The following is a 17384-nucleotide window of genomic DNA, read 5'->3' as shown; positions in this document are numbered from 1 at the left end:
CCTGGACCCCAGCAATCAGAGGCTCCTCACCCCCTCCTCTGTCTTTGGAATGTGCATTCCATTCGCCTTCCCTGCTCCGAGAAGCTACCCCAAGGACATAGCCTTGAGATAGTGATGTGGAATTCAGACCATCTGGTCCACATATATGACTGAACACAGTTAAGGCTCTATATAACTTCTAAGATTCTGGCAGGTGGTGGGGTTGTGGGGCAGTGGTGGAGATCTAACTGCCTTGAGGCTGCCTAAGATAAGCCTTGTAAGTTCCCTTGCTTATTAAACCTACCACCTCTAGATCTGGAGTGGCCTCTTTCTTCAGTCTCTCCTTCTCTTCACACATGGGGTCAGTTTCAGATTGTACTCAGGAAGGTCCCGAGGAGGTTTTGAATGAACACCCTACTTCAAGGGTCTCCACAGCCAGACATGGCTAGAGGGCTACGGTGTTGGACATCAGAGAGATAGCACACTTCCATCATCACAGAAAATTCTGTTGGGTAGTGCTGCTATAGCATTGCTTTGTCTTTTCAGCTCAAAAGTTCAAAACCTTGATCCTTGGTCCAATACTGCTACATTCGGCCTTCAACTGTCTAATTCCTCCCACTACCCTAGATCAACTCTACACTCGATACACACTGGACACTCCTTACTCAGCCCCACCTCCAGTCGTGGGTTCATGCGGTTAGGAAACCCTCCTGTACTACAGCCACCACACGTCGGTCAGGTTCGTGGGTCAGCTTGGCTAGTCTACAATACTCAGTTATGCAGCTGAACACTAATCTACGTGCTGCTGTGAAGGTATTTGGTAGACATGGTTAACACATACATTCAGTTGATTTTAAACGAAAGGTTATAATAATGACATACTTCCATTATAAAATGTATGATACAGGGTGCCTGGGTGGCTCAGTCAGTTAAGCATCTGCCTTTGGCTCAGGTCATGATCCCAGGGTCCTGGGGTCGAGTCCTACATCGGGCTCTCTGCTCAGTGGGGAGTCTGCTTCTCTCTCTGCCTCTGCCTCTCCCCCTGCTTGTTCTCTCTCTCAAATAAATAAAATAAAAATAAAAATAAAATGTATGATACAAGCCATTAAAAAATAACACTCTTTTTTAAAAAATATTTTATATATTTATTGGACACAGAGAGAGAAAGAGATCACAAGTAGGCAGAGAGAGAGAGCTGAGCAGAGAGCCCAATGTGGGACTCCATCCCAGGACCCTGAGATCATGACCTGAGCCGAAGGCAGCGGCTTAACCCACTGAGCCACCCAGGCGCCCCAAAAAAGAACACTCTTAATGACTTAAATTATCTTAAATATTTATGTCACATACTGGTAATTAAAGGAGCAGCTGCCCTATAAAATATTCAGAGCCTGACGGACTGTTCAGGTGGGACACTGGTCTTCTCCTACCCTGAGACTGGGACTTATACCATCGCCCTATGGTTTTCTGGCCTTGAGATTTGGTCCAGAATTCACACCATTGGTTCTCCTGATTCTCAGGCCTATGGACTGAGACTGAAAATGTGCCACTGGATTTTCCTGGGTTTCCAGCTTGCTTTCTCTTTCTCTGTATATGCATCTCTGCACGTGTGTGTGGAACAAAAAGTCTGGCAACTTTCTCACTCAATGCTCCTACAAAGATCATTGCTTTTACCCAGGATTAAAATAGTTCCAATCACTGAACACTACATTAGAAACTAATGATGCACTATACATTGACCAAGTGAATTTAAATTAAAAAAATAAAATAAAACTAAAATAAGACAAAATTTTATTTTATTTTATTTATTATTTTATTTTAAAAATAAAAGGAAAGGTGATTCTCCTCAATGATCTGGGTAAGACTCACCTCATCAGCTGATGGCCTTTAAAAAAAAAAAAAATATCCTCAGGTTTCTCTGAGATAAAGAAGTTTTACCTTAGGGCCTGTAGCAGCTACACCCCTGCCCCCGAGGCTCCAGCTGGCCCTTCCTGCCACCATGCTCTATGCCTTGGACTCCACACTGCATAGACAAATTCCTTCAAGTAGATCTGCTTAATAAATCTCTGTTTATAGGGGCACCTGGGTGGCTCAGTGGGTCAATCCTCTGCCTTCAGCTCAGGTCATGATCCCAGGGTCCTGGGATCGAGTCCCGCATGGGGCTCTCTGCTCGGTAGGGAACCTGTTTCCTCTTCCTCTCTCCCTCTGTCTGCCTCTCTGCCTACCTGTGATCTCTGTCTGTCAAGTAAATAAATAAAATCTTTTTAAAAAAAAGTTGCTTAAAAAATAAAAATCTCTGCTTATATATAGATACAGATATATACGTACACATATGTATACACACAACTGAATGTGCAAATACATGTGTGTGCGTATGTATATAGCCTACTGTTTTCTGGACTGGAATACCTTTCGGTGCAGATTTCAGCACCTGGTGAAATATACCCTTCAGGGCTGAGCCATTTACCACCAGCGCCTTCAAAATTACAAATGTGACTTTTCAAAGATAATGGTTCTTAAACGAGGCTGCACGTTAGAGTCACCTTCGTAAAATTGTTACAAACATAGGCAGGTTCTAACTAGAAGCAAGATTAGCATCAGAAGGCCAGCTTGGACCTTCACTTTTTAAAAGAGCTCTCTAGGGAATTCTGAGGCACGAACAGAACTGAGAACCAGGATCCTAACCAAACTCCTCTGGGCTTTAAGTGCTGCTGGAACTCCTCAAACATGGCACACTGCCTCATGATCTTTCGTTCAAACAACTAATCAGCATCAGTTGCAGGACTAACATTTGTCAGTTATGAAGACTTGTAAGTGCGTAGGGGACAGAGGCAACAGTGGGCCCACTTTTGGCCTTGAGGGGAAACACTGAGATATACTGCTTGGTATTCCTTGCAGCACATGGATTAATAAATATTAAATGAATGAATAAATGAAAATTTTAAAGCAAAATTTAGTGAAGCTGATGGTGGTTTATTCAAAATAGTGCATAATTTAAACAGCTCTTATTTCTAGTTCAATTGAAAATCCTATTAGCAAGTGTTGGTAAGTGCCTGACATATTTATTTATTGATAGACTGTACTGTTGGTATTTTAGAACATTGCTGAGTAGGATTAATTCTCACCCCACAGATAATTTGGTAGATACCCCATGCCTATAACTACTCTCCTAAGAGGCCTAAAAAACGCCTCTCTATGCTCTTATAAGGGGAACAGAACCAACTCCTGATACCAACACAGTCTGAGCTCGTTCGAAGGGGAGGGGAGGGGGACGGAGGGGCTGATGGACACAAGGCTGTGGTTACTGTGAGGCTGGCCAGCCCTGTACCTGCAATCTGTGTGGTCAAGTATAAACGTCCATAAATGTTAGATAAGATTTCTACTGTATTATTATTTTATGAATATGCTTTTAAGATGGCTAAAATGCTGTGCAGTCACGGAACAACACCCCAGTGAAGGAATCTGCTGGTTTTTCTGCTTTTTCACATGAGGAGACTGAGTCCTAAGAGAAAAAGTGACTGGCTCACAGGGGACTGAGAGCAGAACGGCATAGGGACAGACGGCTTCTAATTCCCCGGAATGCCATCTTGTGCTCAGCTTCCTGGGGGACTTTCAGAATGACTTTCTTTTACAAAAAAAAAAAAAAAAAATTTTTTTTAAGTAAAAACACTTTTCAAAGTCTCAGAAGTACCTCCTCTCGTTCACCTCTCTCTCTCTCCTTCAACCTTTTTATTTCACAAGACAGTATATTCACTTTTTAAAAACACTTAAGACTACCGAAAAACCATGAAATGCTGGTGATACCATTAGAATCCCTGAATGATCTGTCAAAAGTATCATTATGTGTTTTTATTTTAAGGGATTTGGACTCAGCAGTCAAATTTTACTCCAGCCACAAGTATGGTCTTGACTTGATATATTCTAATTCTTACTAATATTGTAAAGATCTATATTATTGGTTTGCTCATTATAATTAATGAAAATGCTCTTTGGTAGTTATTAAAATCTGTAAGGTCACATTAATCTACATTTCAAAAAGTAACTTGGGAGAAGGAACTGTAAATGCATTTTCCTTTTAACAGAGCCATTGGAGTTTTCTGGGTAAAAGCGTATCTTACAGTGTTTGGTTTGGTTTTGCTTTTTAAACCAGAGACAGACTTAAGGAATACATATGCAGCTTATAGTAAAGATGCACTCTTTATTGTTATTTGTCAAAACAAGGAAAGCTAGGGTTAACTAGTAGGACTTCAGAAATAAAGGGATTTTAAATCATCTTTCCAAAGCCCTTAAGCCTTCCAAATTAATTACAAATTCAAAATACGTTGGGGGGGGGGGGCAGCTACAGTTGAAATCCCACAGGTCTCTCCTTTTCACTTTTCCAGGAATCCTGTGAATTCATTCTGTGTATAGATTTCTGCCAAGTTCTGTGTTTCTCTTTAAATTTTTATTACAACTTCTTCCATTACTGCTGTTTTTTAGGTCATGGCCCAGTCAGGTTATTTACCAGCAGACTCTCAACTTTAACTCAATTCTTTTACTTCTGTGGGCTTTTCTGGCCATCATTGTGGCATGCTTCTAGATGACTTATAATCAAATGAGTTCCACGGTAAATACTGATATCACATCTTTGTTCAGAATGCCCAGGGCTCCCTGCTTTCCTCATGCCTGTTTTTGTCAAATTAATTTTGACATTTCCCTAGATAATGGATAGCTCACTGAATTCCAAATGGGATACTTTGTGGGGCAAGAATTCACAAGGCATTTCAGTCAAGGCTTTCTGAAAATAGGGGAATAAAAGCAGTCAAACAAGAGGAAATTTGGTTGATGATGATGATAGGTTACAGGAGGGGAGAAAAATAAAACAAAAGCAACTCAGATTCATCAGAGCCACATACAACTTGCTAGGGTGGGATAGCCAGAAACATCCTGTCTTTCTCTCACTCCCTGCCTGCCTCCCACTACCAAGTCCTGCTACGCATAAAACATCACACCCTTCTTTCCTATTCCCATTGACGTGTCCTGGTTCAAGCATACATCATCTGCATAGGCTGTTACCATTCTGTCTACATGTGAACTCCTCCAAGGAATTATGATACTTCAAATATGAGCCAGTCTTTCTACTGAAATGAAATGTCTGCCTATATATACTTTAAAAAAAAAAAAAGATTTTATTTATTTATTTGATAGAGATCACAAGTAGGCAGAGAGGCAGGCAGAGAGAGAGAGGAGGATGCAGGCTCCCCACTGAGCAGAGAGCCTGATGCAGGGCTTGATCCCAGGATGCTAGGATCATGACCTGAGCCAAAGGCAGAGGCTTTAACCCACTGAGCCACCCAGGCGCCCCTACACACCTTCTATTCATGGGTCTTAACACTGTATTTTGCAACTCCATCCACCAATTACTATCATCAAATATTTAAATTTGATATCATACTCTTGCCTAAGTGTCAGAATCCACTACCATGTTGATTTTCTAGAATCAACATGCTGCCCACCCCCCCCCCTCAAACTGGTGCACCCAGAAGAGTGGGTGGCTTTACTGATAATGAGCAGGAGAAGCCTAGTACTTCCTTTGTTCTGGACACATAGGTATGAATGCAACCTAGACTTGCATTAACTTTTTGACATTATTATTACATGCTTGATTCATACTAAGTTTAATTAGGCCAATACCTAGCCTTTTCACATGATCAGTCATTAGCCTCAGCTCTAACAATCTGTACTTAGGCAGCATATATTTGTGAATTAGGGTGCAGGAGCTTACTTTAATTCATATTGATTTTTGTCTCCTCTAGGAATTGATTTCTAGCTGTTGTTCCAGTCTTGGTAAGATCAATTGCCCAGATAAGTATCCTCTCACTGGGTCCACATTTCTTCATTCTGTATCTAAATGTAATCTTTTTCACACTGTTTGCTAAAATCAAAACACGCAAAAATGTGTCAACTACACTTCAATTAAAAAAACACAATAATGCCCATGGCTTTCCCCTGTTCTGCCATTATAATCACCTCCATTAAAAAAAAAAAAAAAAAAGAAAAAAAAGAAAAAGGTAATGTACTCAGTTTGACATGACTTATTTTTATTGAACTTGCATTGGCTCCTGATGACCTTTCCTTTTTTAACATTCACAAACCATCTGCTTAAAAATCTCATTCTGTAATATTCCTAGAGATTAATACTCTAGAGGCAATGTCTCCATTTATCAGAATTCAGTCTATGTCCAACTTCTACCCTAACCCTACACCTTCTGGAAAACTGTTATATTTGTCCCTCTACAATTCTGGAACTTGTCCTGGCCCCCATATCACCTCCAGATTCCCAACTGTGGTTCCAGGAGCAAATCACATGTCCTCTGAATACCCTGGTTGACACATAATCCTTCTAGCTAAGAAATTTAAACTCATTTGGAATAACGACATGCCTTTCTACACTAGTTTTATGCAGCATGGGAATAAATAAACAAATAAAAATTAAAGGAAAAAAGACAAAAGAAATATAGAAGCGGACAAGTTCTTCCCCCCTCTGTTTTCTTGTACCATTAAATAGTCTTCCTCAAGTTTTAGATTACTGCTTCAAAACCTAACACAACTCTAAAGTCAATCCTTCTCTCTTTCACTCACCATGCTAAGCAATTTTTCCACAAGCTTCCATTCAACACATTCACTCCAGACTTCACTTTTATTCTTAACTTTTAGTAATAGTGGAAAAAATAAGATTGGGATATTCCAGAGGATTATGAGCATGGAATGATAATTTTGTTAACTCTGAGTTAAACTGGTCGTAGCTGGTCTGGTCCAGCTGGACCAAAAGCCCAGTCATCATTTATGACTGTTTCTCTGGGAAAATACATTCTGCATTCCAAAGAAGTGACTCAGAAAGAAATCTCTGACTGAGACTTTGCACGCTGGCCTATTTTTGTTCCTACCCTCCAATCCTAACAAATCAACAAATGTAGCTTCTGAATCAGCCACATAAAGCAAACGAGTAGGTCCCCTTCTCTCTATATTCAGGCAAAGTAAACGCTCCCTCACCTTTTGCTCCTGAATGCATGAAATGCTCTCAAAGTTGAAATGCCAGATGAATTCCTACCATAGCAAATGGGCCAATTCAGCTATTCTTACTAGCCTATCTTTGGTCTCTTTTCTTCTTTTGAGATCTTTTGCCAAATCCATGTTCCTTTGTTTGGTTTCCTTATTTGGGTGAGTTCCTTTTCTCTTTTAGTTTGGTGAACTTAGTGCCAAAACCTACAAAACAAAGCCATCCTATTTCTTTGTAGAAGACACAAGAGTACAAAGCCAAGTAAAGAAATGTTTTTTTCCCAGTCTTCCAGGTCCTGAAGATCCTGGGATCTTGAGGCAGACCTTGGGACTTTGGTTGGGTTTCTGAGATTAGCCAGAAAGACCCTGACTGCCAGTCTCCCTCAACAGCCCCAGCACCAATTCATTTACCTCAGGGCCATTAGCCAGAAAGACTCTGGACTGCCAGTCTCCCTCAACAGCCCCAGCACCAATTCATTTACCTCAGGGCCAGTTAAGCCAGAAATAACCAAAATGAAGTCTGGATTTCTGGGGGAGGGGAGATGGAGATTAAAACAGACCCCGGAAGCCATTTTGAAATAAAACTTGCCCAATCAGAGGTGCCTGGGTGGCTCAGTCGTTAAGTGTCTGTCTTTGGCTCAGGTCATGATCCCAGTATTCTGGGATCAAGACCCGAGTCAGGCTCCCAGCTCAGTGCGAAGCCTGCTTCTCCCTCTTCCACTCTTACAGCCTGTGTTCCCTCTCTTGCTCTGTCTCTCTCAGTCAAATCAATAAATAAAATCTTAAAAACAAACAAACAAACAAAAAACTTGACTGAACACTTTGAAACAAAGCCTGAAAACAAAACTATGCAGACCTCTGGGCAGGTGGCTCTGATCATTCTTTCATACCTTTCACACTCAGGGCAAAGAAGTAAGGCTGACATTCACGCTATTCTATAGGTCACTCTCAGACCCTTAGTCCCCAGTGTTCTTGGGGTAAAAGCAGCTCCTCTTCAGTCCCTGCAAGTTGTGTAAACCCCCAGAGTTTCCCAGAGCCTATCATCTCCCACCTGCTAGCCGCTGCTCCTGGTCCACCGAAAATCTGGCCCCTGATTCCCATTTCCCTCTCCTTTCCATGCTGTCCCTCATCCAGAAGGACATCTGCATCCACAGACATGACTGGGCCACAACTTGACCCTAGTGATGCTCTCCCTTTCACGCACGAACTTCCATGGTCTCACCCTGGACCTTGTCATCACTTGAAAAATTCTCTTTCCGAAACCACTTACTCAGGTGTCCCCCTTTGGGACCATCACTAACATCTCCTCCTCGAATCCCAATGCCCTCCGAGGCACCGTGACTTTTTCTAACCAATCTGTGGATGCGTGTTTCCTTCCCTACCCTCCCTTCCTTTTGAAAGGTTACATTTCCCAGACTCATCATTTCATTGGTATTACCAGTATTCTGCACTTTCCATCTTGACCATCTAGCGAAGCCCCGACTCGGGCAGAAGCCTGCCGTCTGCTTTCAGGGTGTCCGAGCGACCTGGAGAATCCACAGCAAGCAGGCTGGGATTGCTGGAATTCAGGCTCACCAGCCCCACCTGGGCCCTCACCACGGCCCAGGCATCCTCATCCCGTGCTTCTCCTGTTTTCTAGGCCAGTGTGGTCTTCCGCTCCTCCGGCTCTCCAGGACTGCTTCAAAGCACCACCTGCCCCCCCTCCCCCACCACCCCAACATTCTGTTCTCTTCACTCTCAGCGGCTGAAAGTGGAAGCTGTTGGATAAGAACTCCCTCTGCTTCTCTCCAACAAAGCCCTAAACCAGCAGCATCCAGCGGCTGCTCCCGTATCTTTAGAGACACTGCTCCTCCCATCTAATGGGGACCCTCCAGATCTATAAACCATTACACAGCACATCTCAAAGCCACTCTTTTCTCATCGATATTTAAATCTGTCCAGGGTTCCATCCGACAGGAGGGTATCATCTCTGGTTCTCTGTCTCCTCCACTTCTCTCTCACCCTCCATCCCTTCAAAGTCAGACTCCCGGAAAGAGAGTTCAGGATTTCCTATTTTTTTTTTTCTCCTCCTTGTTCCATAATCCACTCCAAACGGGATTAGAGGGGCATCCCCACCACTCCCCATAAACAGCTCTATATAAGGACACCAGTGACCCTAATACCTTTCCAGGATTCATTTAACTCACTGGTTCTTAAATGAGGGCAATTTTGTCCTCAGGGGACATTTAACAATGTCTGGGCATATGCGGTTGTCACAGCTGGGGACAAGGACCTTTGCATCCCATGGGCCAGGGCCAGTGATGCTGCTAAACATCCTACAGTACACAGGACAGCCCCACAAGAGAAATCCAACCCAAGATGTCAGTGGTGCTGAGGCTGAAGAATCTGCTGACTGAGTCCCTATGCAACACCCAAAACTACTCCCCACGTCATCTGCGTCTCAGCTTCTATCCTGCCACCCTTCAGGTTTCTCTCCCACCTCTCCAGTCATCTCCTTGGACAGCCACCTACTGATCCCTGAGTCACCAGCCCTCCTTTCTTAGAGATTTGAGCCCTGCCTCATTGTCAACCTCTCCAAGACATTTCTTCTGACATAATTCTTGGGGATTTCCACCTCCACCCTCCCAGCACCCTGTCCCTGCAACTCTACCCTGCCCCAGCCCCTCATTCCAATGCTCAGTATCCCAGACCCTGTCTGTCCTAATGACTGTAATTCCTCCCTTAGTCAGAAAGATCCTGACTCTCCAATCATATTTTTCCTGTTCACTCTCTCCAATACCCCAACTGCAAAAATTATCAAACCCCACTAAGGTCTAACTGTCCTGATCCTGCTCATGACCCTGGTGCTCTACTCTCTTGCAAACACCTTAAAACTCTCTTAGCCCTGTCTTGCTTCACTGAACTGGCTTGAAGAAACCCCCACATTGCCTAAATCAAACTTGTTGTCTAAGGTACTGTTCCCCAAAGCCGGACTTGAATGGGAAAACCACACACCTGCCATGACAACAAACCCCAGGTGGGTTCTCCTAGTGCTGCGAGGAAATCACACTGCATTTCCCAGAGCTTCCACTCTCAGATGACTGTCTCATACCTTCTCCTCTCTCTTTAGGTCTCTTACGCTCTTCTTTCTTCCTCAATGTTAGTTAATGTCTTGCTTCTCGTTTCACTGCTAAACAAGAAGCAATCAAGAAAATACTTCAGGGGCACCTGCGTGGCTTAGTCATTATGCCTCTGCCTTCAGCTTAAGTCATGATCCTGGTGTCCTGGGATCAAGCCCCGCATCAGGCCCCCTGCCTGGTGGGAAGCCTGCTTCTCCCTCACCTACTGAGTCTCTGTCAAATAAATAAATAAAATCTTAAAAAAAAGGGGGGGGGGGGGGCACCTGGGTGGCTCAGTCGTTAAGCATCTGCCTTTGGCTCAGGTCATGATCCTGGGGTCCTGGAATTGAGCCCCGCATCAGGCATCCTGCTCAGCGGGGAGCGGTCCCAATACACTGGTTTTCCTCCTACTTGTAAGAATAAACTCTCTCTGCAGCCATGGAGGGTGTCCAACCTCTCTACTTATGGACCGGATTCCATTCCTTTCTTTTCTTCTCAAGGATGTCATTCCAAAAATCCTTCCTTCTTGCTCCCGCATCATCCTGTTTTCCCTCCCTACTGAATTAATTTCCATCACCTTATGAACAGAAACTCCTGCCTTTTTTTTTTTTTTCTGTACACAGCTGGTACAGACTTGGGGGTGGAACAGCACACTGACAGACAAACTGTCCGTCCAGCAGGGCATACCAGGCAGTTCTCTGGGGCCTATAATGCTTGCATGGTGGACATGCTGGTGGGGCAGGGGATCTTGTCCTGGGCTTGTGACACCTGGGTGTCCCAGAGGCTCCCTGGCCCTAGGTCCTGGGCAGCAAGGGCAGCAACACCAGGCTCAGCTCACATCCTTCAGGGCGGGGGCAGCACACTGGGGCAGGATGGGGACTCCTGGGGCACATGAGAGTTATAGTATTTCCGCTGCATCGGTTCCGCCTGCTTCCGTGTCAGCCGCTGTGTGAGCTTCCGGAAGTCGGTGCTCAGATATTTGCTGCATAGCACAGAGCCCATCGGGCCACTGGGGTAGGTGGGGACGGTACAGTAAGGGGAAGTCGCCACAGGGAAATCTGAGGTCTGGGGGGCACTTACTGCCACTCGCCCTGGCAGGGGACACGCACCACCATCCTTGAGGGCCACCTTCACGAGCTGGTGATAGAACTCCTTGAAGAGAGTCTTGGCAGAGACCAGGGGGTCTGCAGAAGTCAGTGATGATGACATCAAAGGCATCCTTGTTCTGTTTCATGAACTCAAAACCATCGCCCACATGTAGGGTCAGCTTGGGGCCGCAGCCCCCCACAGCTATGCCTGGCAGGAACTTCCTAGAGACCTGAGCAGCATCCTTGTCAGTCTCCCACTGGACCACAGGCTGACTCCACGGAGGAATGCTTCACCCCCTCCTGCAGGTCACCCCCATCTCCAGCCCCGATGAGCAGCACCTGGCAGGGGACAGGGCGGCTACAGAGGGGCAAGTTGGCTATCAGATCCCGGGAGAATCAGCCCCCTCCGTGCACTGGGTGACGCCGTGCAACACTAGCACGTTGCCACAGTGCTCACTGCAGAAGACAAGGAGAATCCAGGGCAGGCTGCAAGGCAGGAGGAGAAGGGCAGCAGGAAGGGACCGGCTCCGCCCACTGCCCGTGCTACAGCCTAACCTGGCCAGGGGTAGGGGCAATGCCTGTCATCTTCAGACTAAATTAAAAAACTTCTCTTCGATGTGGTATATATACACAATGGAATACTATGCAGCCATCAAAAGAAATGAAATCTTGCCATTTGCGACAACATGGATGGAACTAGAGCGTATCATGCTTAGCGAAATAAGTCAAGCGGAGAAAGACAACTATCATATGATCTCCCTGATATGAGGAAGTGGTGATGCAACATGGGGGCTTAAGTGGGTAGGAGAAGAATAAATGAAACAAGATGGGATTGGGAGGGAGACAAACCATAAGTGACTCTTAATCTTACAAAACGAACTGAGGGTTGCTGGGGGGAGGGGGGTTGGGAGAAGAGGGGTGGGATTATGGACACTGGGGAGGGTATGTGATTTGGTGAGTGCTGTGAAGTGTGTAAACCTGGCGATTCACAGACCTGTACCCCTGGGGATAAAAATATATGTTTATAAAAAATAAAAAATTTTAAAAAAATCAACTGGAGGAAAAAAAATAAAAGGAAAACCTCATTCTTGTTTTATTAAGGTGCAGGAAGTATGAAACTAAAGCATGTCTTAACAATTGGATGAGAAGTTCTGTTACCATAAACCTGATACATATGCTCAGTTGAAAAAAAGAAAAAAAAACTTCTCTTCGTCCTCATACATAATAACACCTTGTTCTGCATTCATGTTCAGAGAAGAAAAATATAACTGGACGTGTTATCTAAATGCTGTGTATCCCATTCCTCTTCTCCCCTACTGTATTCAGTCCTCTCTAGTTTTGTATCCCACTGCTCAGCTCAGACTTCTCCTGCCAAGGCTTCCACACCACTAAACCCAACTTCCCATCCTTCCCAGCAGATCTGGTCATTCCCTCCAACTTCAAACCTTCTTTGGCTCCCAGGACTCTCCTCATTTTCCTCCAACCTCGCTGCTCCTTCTTCTCAGCCTCCTCTGTGGATCTGTCCTCAGGGCCTCTGACTTGTGAACACTGGAGTCCCCAGGGCTCTGTCCAGGGTCTCTTCATCTGAGGCCTCGCTGGCCTCAGTCCATGGAACAGATTCAAACACCACCCGTGTGCGGACAACCCCCACATCTCTAGCTACACTGCTCTAACTCTACATCTGTATATTTTACAGCATAGCGACATCTCTGCATGGATGTCTCAAACTTCACGTGCTGAAAACAGAATTTTTATTTTCCTCTGCGTATTCGCCCCTCAAACTGCTCCTTCCATAGTCCCCCAGGGCCAAAAACCTTGAGTCATCTTTGACTGCTCTTTCTTGCACACCTCAGGTCTGATCTGTCAACAGATCCTATTGATTCTACCTTCGAAACATACGAGAATTGGAGCATGTCTCACTAACACCAGAATTAGCACTCAGGACCAAGCCACCGCCACCTCTCATTTGGGTTCCTGAGAAGTCCAAGCGGTCTCCCTGCTTCTGCTCCTACGCTTCTGTAATCTATTCCAAATAAACCAAAGTGATCCTGTCAAAACACAGGGCAGGGCAGTCAAATCATTCCTCTGCTCAAAAGCCCCCAGTTTATCCCCCAAAGGCTTACCCTTAATTGATTTCCCAACTCGTTCAGAATAAAACCAAAGTGTTCACAAGCGCCTATGAAGCCCCACTATCTGTTGTCTTCACCACATTTCATTCTGCTCATCACACTGGCCTCCTTCCATTTCCTCAAACGTATCTCAAACTCCTACCTCCAGACGTTTGTCTATGCTATTCCTTCTGCCTAGAACACCCTTCATCTAGATTTCCAAATAGTTTTTTGTAGCACCCCTGCTTTCAGGTCTTTTCACCTGTCCCCTTCTGCACACCCTTTTCTGAGACATGCCCTGACCATTCCATTTAAAGCCACAGCCAGCCCCTGCCCCAAACACATACGTGTTAATTCTTCCTTTACCCTTCTCTAAAGGACTTAGCATGTCCTAAGATCTTATTTATTTTGTCCTTTATGTCTCCCCCACCAAAACGTAAGCTCCAGAAGTACAGGGATGATTTTTCTACTGTTCACTCTAGTGCCTCAAAGAGCAGAGTAATATTTTCACTCTCAGGGATCGTATATATTTCCATCTAGTTAAAGACAATCAAACGTCAATTTCAGGAAATCAACAATATTTTCTGCAAAGCAGTATCTCCCCTCAGAAAGGGAGCCCAGTTACACAAAATCCCAAGCAAGGATAATGACTCTTCAGACCTCTTTTCTGCATAGACAGAAGTGTGGAACAAAGGGGACCCCCTCTCCCTCCACTCTGATCCTCCTCTTCCTAAGTCTCTGTCTCGACTTAGTCTTTCTAAATCCTGTAGTTTCTCATCATCTTCCCTGGTTTATCCTATTATGACCCTAATACTCTTTGGCGAGCCTAAGCTCTTATTATTTACTGCAAATTTGGCTGAAGCTAAACTAAGGAAAACAGCATCAACTGGCATGAAACAAGAGGTGGTTAGAGTATTCCTGCCTCTAAAAGCCAGGAGATTTAGGCATAAAGCCCAAGTTCTGGAAAGGATGGAAAAAGGGATCTTATTAGCGAGACTCAGCTCATAAAATACAATTCTTTAGCCTTTCCTTTCCTTCCATGTGCTCTTGTGTTGACGTCAGCCTGGTTTCCATCCAGCTAGCTACAAGCAGCTTCCCCACTGCTCCCCTGGAGTTCTTCCCCACACCCCATTCCTCCTGTGCACCCAGGTTCCTGGGTCAGTACCAAGAGAGTCAGGGTCTCTAGAAAGAGCCCTATCACTCAACCTTTCCCTACTCTTCCTGCACTCCTCAGGGCTTGGTATGAACCTGGGCTCCTCTGAGCCGGCCATGACTGATGAGCCCCTGGCCTCAGGTCACCTTTGCTCTTAAGCAGACCTGAGATTGAGTGCACCAGAGGAAGCCTGGGTTGCCCTACATCGGCATGCTACCACACTGCAGAAAAGCCTGTACCTGCTCCACTACTGTGTTGGTGGCTCCCCAGCCTCGGTTCTAACTGAACTGCCTCGTTCTGCAGCCTCTGCTTCAAAGTCTGAACTCAGCAAGGTTATCTGGGTATCTGATAATCCAGTCCCCAGACTCCCTTTGGCCAAATCCCTTCTCCACAATCCAATCCTTGTCCTCATGAACCTAGCGTGTCTTCAGAGCCCATGTCCCTAAATGATGGCCACCCACCACAGGGTTCCCGAGCATCTGGCTATGTCACCGTTTCCTTCACTAGATACCCCTTGAACTAACTGCTTTAAAAACTACAATAGGATTAATTATGGTTCATCAGCACAAGGGAACAGAAGTTAGAGATAACAATAATGTCAGAGAGAAAAAAAATAGCATAGAGCCATACACCGTAAACCTTCACCGTACTGTGTCCGTCATATCTCAATACACCTGGAAAAACAACAGTGTGGGACAACATTCAGAATAAAATATTAAGTTAATTAAGCAGATCACAAGCAGATTTTCACTGCGCTTAAACAAAGAACAGGATGGAGCTGGTCACAGCTCGAGCTACCACAACAAGGTCACCCAGTTACTCTCTGTGGAGCCAACATTTCACCAGGCCCCGTTCGGCGGGGCCCCGTCCACACGTCCACGCCGCCTCAGGTGGGGCTGTGTCCAGCTGGAATGTGTCCCCAGCTCCTCACAAGCAAGAACACAGGCACCCAACGTCCGTCTCAGCTTGCCCCTGGGCAGTTCAGAGAGTCGGGCCCAGCCGCGGAGGCCCCACCGAGAACCCGCCACGCGGGGGCTTTCCGGCGGCGTTTACCGATCCCTGATTTACGCAGTCCTGACAGCAAGCCGGCTGGACCTGACGCATCGCCACACACACCTGAGCTGGGAAGGATAACTTTCCCGTTGCTTATTGTGCTGGGAATCAAGGTACTCAACCAGCATCGCTCGCGCGGGCCTGATATCAAACAAAAAAACAGAAGTCCTGAAGGATACAAACCAATAATGATAAGCGTTTTATTCTCCCCATTGGCCAAACTGTATAAATACACTCCGCTGAAAACACGAGGCTCTTGATCCTTCTAAAATCTGAGCTAGCTGAGGATAAAGCCTGGGTAAATACCGTCTACGCCTTGCTGTGTTTCCGTTCACCTCAGCACACGGCAGCTGCTGCTTCCAGATGCCAGATGGAGAAAAACAGAGTGCTGAAACCTCGGCTCCTTTTCTTCTTCTCCCTCTTCTTTCTGTTTGCAGTTTCGCTTTCTGCCACGCTCCCTCTGCTCCTGGGTTTGTGCTGGTGCCCCTGGTTCGGATCTGAATGTTTGGTTTGGACCCACATACCTGGTTTTGTCCTGGCATCCGCCCAATCCACCTGCCTACACATGAGAGCCACCGGTTTTTACGGATGCTGTCGCTTTCTGCCTCCAAAAAAAGGCTTCCCTTGCATGTCGTGCCTGAGTCCCTCGGGTACTCTGTTCTCAAGGAGCCTTACGCGCCTCCTGTTTGTTTACCAGGGAGGCAGCAGTTTGGGAAAGATCTGTGTAGGAGGGAACTGAGGCAGGAGCCACGGGGATGTGGGGAGGAAATGCAAGCGGCTGTGGGCACGGTCCCTGCCGACGGGGGCGTGCAACGAGCATCAGAGGTGCAGATGTCTAAAAAGCATAAGAAAATCAGGGACTCCTTCCTAAACACAGTCTGAACTCGCAACTAGAGAAAGATAATAACTGGATACAGAAATCTTGTCTCAACCACACATCTAAGAAAACCATGCTTCACCAAGTTTAACTCTGCTCCTGTGGTCTCAAGAAAGGGCTCTAGATATCGTTGAGGTGTGACAGTGAGAAAGAAAAACATGGGGAGTTAGCCTAAAAATCCCCTTTCAGCTTGGTGTTCTCAGACCCATCGTTAAGAGAAATCTCTTAAAACATCAGTGTATCCTGCGATCCTCAAATTCTACCCCTCGTCATCCTTAAACTCACCAGCCTTCACCCCTTGCAAAGGAAAACAAGGTGGTCAAGAAGCTGACACTGAAGGTAGAAGAACATTACCAGTGTGATTACAGTGTAGACTACCTGTTGCAAAGACCTCGCTGAGGCAGGCCAATCTCAAACCTCCTAAGACACTAAAATCTGTTCTTGAGAAAAATACTTTTATTTTTACACAGGGAATCGGTGCGAACCGTATAGGTGCTTGCCAAGCACATCAGCACTCTACTGCACACAGCTCTTTGTAGATTAGAAATAGTGCTTGAAGAATATCAACGTGCAGCAGTTAGAAAATAAAACAAAAAAGGGCCAGCTCCGGGAGTCTGTATCAATTTCATATTCAAATGGGAAATATCTGTATCAATTCTGCTTGGGCGTTCTCACTGTAGAAGTTAGGGGAAAAAAACCACAAAACTGCCCTGCTACTTTAACTAAGATACAGGATACATTGGTGGGCATTCGCAATTTTCCTTCACTGAAAATCTCATTGAATGTAACAGGGAAGTCATTGAATACGTGGTCTTTCTATTATAGCCAAGTGATTTTCACAGTAGGCAATCTGCTAGTACGCCACAGGAGTCCCACACTGTGAAATAAAATGGCATTGCAGATACAGTTTCATGTGCAATCCCTTTTCAGTCCAGAGCACTGCCTAGTTTCCTTACTCTTGGCTGAATTTAGTAAGTAATCCATAAAGAATGA

At 45.3% G+C, this 17384-nt stretch overlaps 1 protein-coding gene and 1 pseudogene across 2 annotated transcripts in view; both read right to left on the bottom strand.

Moving 5' to 3' along the window:
• Positions 1-17384, bottom strand: part of ANO6 (anoctamin 6) — a 187082-nt gene that overhangs the window by 93529 nt on the left and 76169 nt on the right. The gene's annotated exons all lie outside the window — the stretch shown is intronic.
• On the bottom strand, positions 10553-16056 carry LOC132020142 (spermidine synthase-like; annotated as a pseudogene).

Source organism: Mustela nigripes, chromosome 6, assembly GCF_022355385.1.
Source record: "Mustela nigripes isolate SB6536 chromosome 6, MUSNIG.SB6536, whole genome shotgun sequence".
NCBI classification, from domain to species: domain Eukaryota; kingdom Metazoa; phylum Chordata; class Mammalia; order Carnivora; family Mustelidae; genus Mustela; species Mustela nigripes.
This window is presented reverse-complemented; position numbering and strand designations above follow the sequence as displayed.